The 3,262-nt window shown below is 36.4% G+C and overlaps 1 non-coding gene across 1 annotated transcript; it reads left to right on the top strand.

Annotated features, from left to right (window-relative positions):
• The first annotated feature begins 944 nt into the window (after nucleotides 1–944).
• TRNAG-UCC lies at nucleotides 945–1,016 on the top strand. The gene has a single exon. It is a non-coding gene; the product is annotated as a tRNA-Gly (tRNA).
• Nucleotides 1,017–3,262: the final 2,246 nt, after the last annotated feature.

The raw sequence follows: 3,262 nt of genomic DNA on the forward strand, positions 1-3,262 counted from the left end.
AGTCATTCATATCAGACTACCAGTATGGCTTTAAGTGTAACTGTTCAATGGAGCACAGTTTCAGAATGAGAAGAACAATGTAGTATGATCATGCATTCACCGAGGAACAGCAATGCACCATGTGCTGTGTGATGGACTCTTCTTATCAGATATTTTGAGTCATGGCATTTACAGACAACATAATTAACATTATTTTCACTCCGTCAGAATTGCTTACTGAAGTGCAATGCTGCCAAGTTCAGTTGCACAACTGAAGGTAAAGTCTTAGCACATGCTCAGGAATTTTCGAAGTTTTGCCATGGCACTAGATCAAGATGTAGGCTCTGTTGCTCAGTGCCAAGTATAGTCCGAATGGTGAGAACAGAAATAGATGCTTCTGTTTATAAGCCATTTTTTGTCATGTGTATGGTTTGTGCATTTATTTTTCACCAGATTATAGGCATGGAATGGGATAATAGGACAGATATGAAAATGGGGAGCAAGCAGCGGGTAGGACAATAGATGAGTTACTGAGGATTGAACATGATGGTGGTAGAATAAGACCATATCTAGCCACTTCTTCAAAAGGTAAGAATGTGTATGTACAAAAAGATAGATAATTTTGGAGACTCACATCAAAAATGATATGTGAGAACAACTTAATAATGTTGTGCTACCTATGAAAATCTAATCTTCCCAGTCAGACATTACAGATCAGGAAATGCAAATGAACAAGGAGCTCTCTAACTTTCATTTCAGTAGAGATTTGTGTGGTACGGAATAACTGGTGTCACAACAGCTTGTCATGTATAACCATTCATTGTCTTTTCTCTTTAAAGAATATGAACAATATGAAATGTTCTACCCATTTTTTGCTCCCTTCTTTGTGTACAGTTTTTCTTTATAGTGCACCATTTCTATTAGGATAACAAATGTAATTTGTTTCTGTATTTCAGCAAGGCATAGCATTGGTGGTATAGTGGTGAGCATAGCTGCCTTCCAAGCAGTTGACCCGGGTTCGATTCCCAGCCAATGCAAGAAATCTGTACAATTGGGTTGGGAGGGTGGCCTAATGGTTAAGGTGTTTGCCTTACAAACACAAGTTGCAGGGTTTGAATCTCACAAGGGATAATTGGCTAGGCTTAAAATGGCTCACAAGGGCAGTTAGCCTAGTACTAACCTATAAACAGCATAATGATGAACTCGTTTACATCACACTACTCCTCATAACTGTATCATAATCTTTCAAATGGCTGTATCTCACAATCCTGTAGTATCTTAATACAATACCCAAAAACTAACAATTTGAAGCATGTAACTTTTTTTAGGTTGAGGGTGCCAATGTGGTAGACAATTGTATAGATGCAATTTTGGATGAAAATAAGTCTGGAATGGCATTCTCAATAAATTCATTAGATGCACAAGCCCTTATTCAGTTAATGACCAATGTATTCTCTTTAAATGTTTGTACTAAGTAAAACATGATTATAACACACACCAATAAATCTGGTTTACTCTGTACAGAGCTGCTAAGGAAATTACATACCCTTTAACAGAAAAGTTTACTCACATGACAAATGATAGCCTAAAGTGTTAATTGTTCTTTGCTATATATTGATAAAATGATCAGAGGCAAATTCTAGACAATCAGTTTGCAGACCATTACATACCTAGCCAGTAACTAGACAGTGATTAAAAGTAAGAATCAAACCCTGTACCTTAGGTCTACAAGATAAACACCTTAATCATTCTGTCAATCACATCCTCATATGCTCTAACTCTGCAGGTTCCTTTAAAATACATGTTTATAGCTACTTCCCAGCAGCATGCATCTGTTTCTCCATATGTGAAATAGTGAAATAATGTCAATATATATATATTTTATATGCTGCGCCTCTCTATATCCCTCTGCATATACAAAGATGAGGATCTCCCTTGGAATTCATGTTTATAATTTTCTCTGTCTGTTGTCAAATAATTTACTTCATGGCCTTTTTAATGATGTGGCAAAAATGATGTTAAATGCAATGGTTTCAGCCCCTGATAATTCATTTTCTCTGTTTTTCTCTAGTTAATGAAAGAACCACATTCTGCAGATTGTACTCATGACAGAGAACTGCACTGAAAACTTTTTAAAAAGCTGATTAACAGAGTTTTGATATCCAGAATACAGTTGCATACATCCAATTATGCAGACTACTTACTCCTGTGGACTCAGCAAGCTCTGCCAGACAAAAAGGCATGCCAAGGTTTACAAACACCATAATGTTATAATGTGCTGCATTTTGTAACTGGAGGGAAAAGCATGTGCTACCTGGCACAGAATGTTATCAAAATGAACAGATGTTCCTGAGTGGTACAGATGGACATCTAAAAGAGTCTAGACGTAATAGTTCTAAAGATTCGGCTTTCTTCTATCCAACTGAGTTTTTTTTTTTTTTCATTCAGGGCCTTATTTTTATTCCAGGCAAATTTAGACATCAGTTTTAATAAGATTTAGTACATCAAGAATGATTAAACGAAAGCAAACACACACTCACAAACACATGCTCGCACAAAATCAGATATACAGAACAATACTGTAGTGTGGAATATCTTAAGTTAAAAAATCATTTTTGCAGTCATTCTCTGATGAAGGTATAATCTTCTCTATGCTATAAATGTACTGATAATCTTCTACTTTTTTTCTGGACTAAGTTGTATCTTTGTGACCCACAAATCAAGGGAATGTTTCTAGAAATCTTAAAGTTCAGTGCATGCACATTATCAATAAGGTCTCAGTGGCATATCCAGAACTGAAATGGATGGGGGATTTATTGTTAGCCGAACATGAACTCTACTTGTTACTCAGTTCTGCACATCCTAGGTTAGAGGAAAATGCAGTCTTCCTTTTCTCTTGCTTTATACTCTACCTCTTGACCACAATATTACCATTTTTAGCTCTAACTAGATGTCTCCCTCACCAGCACTTATTTGCACTTCTAAACGCTAATCACAAATTATTTATTAATTGTAAAATCAATTTGACTGGAGGAGTTTGATAAGATAGTAGTTGTGGGACTTGATTCTGTAGTGTGGTGTGTGGCAGTCCTGCTATCTGGGAAACAGTATCCAGATGAATACTTATGAACTACAGGACTTGTGTGTGACTTGTCATAACTGACACAAATGATCCCTTAAGGACATCCAGGTTTTTCATCTACGTGGCTTGTGAATGCCTGTAACATTTTACTTTTTAAGTCTTTATGGATACATTCAGGCCAAACTCCACCAGCTGTGGACA

Source organism: Protopterus annectens, chromosome 4.part0 (genome assembly GCF_019279795.1).
Source record: "Protopterus annectens isolate FY-2018-M chromosome 4.part0, PAN1.0, whole genome shotgun sequence".
In the NCBI taxonomy this organism is placed as follows: Eukaryota; Metazoa; Chordata; order Ceratodontiformes; family Protopteridae; genus Protopterus; species Protopterus annectens.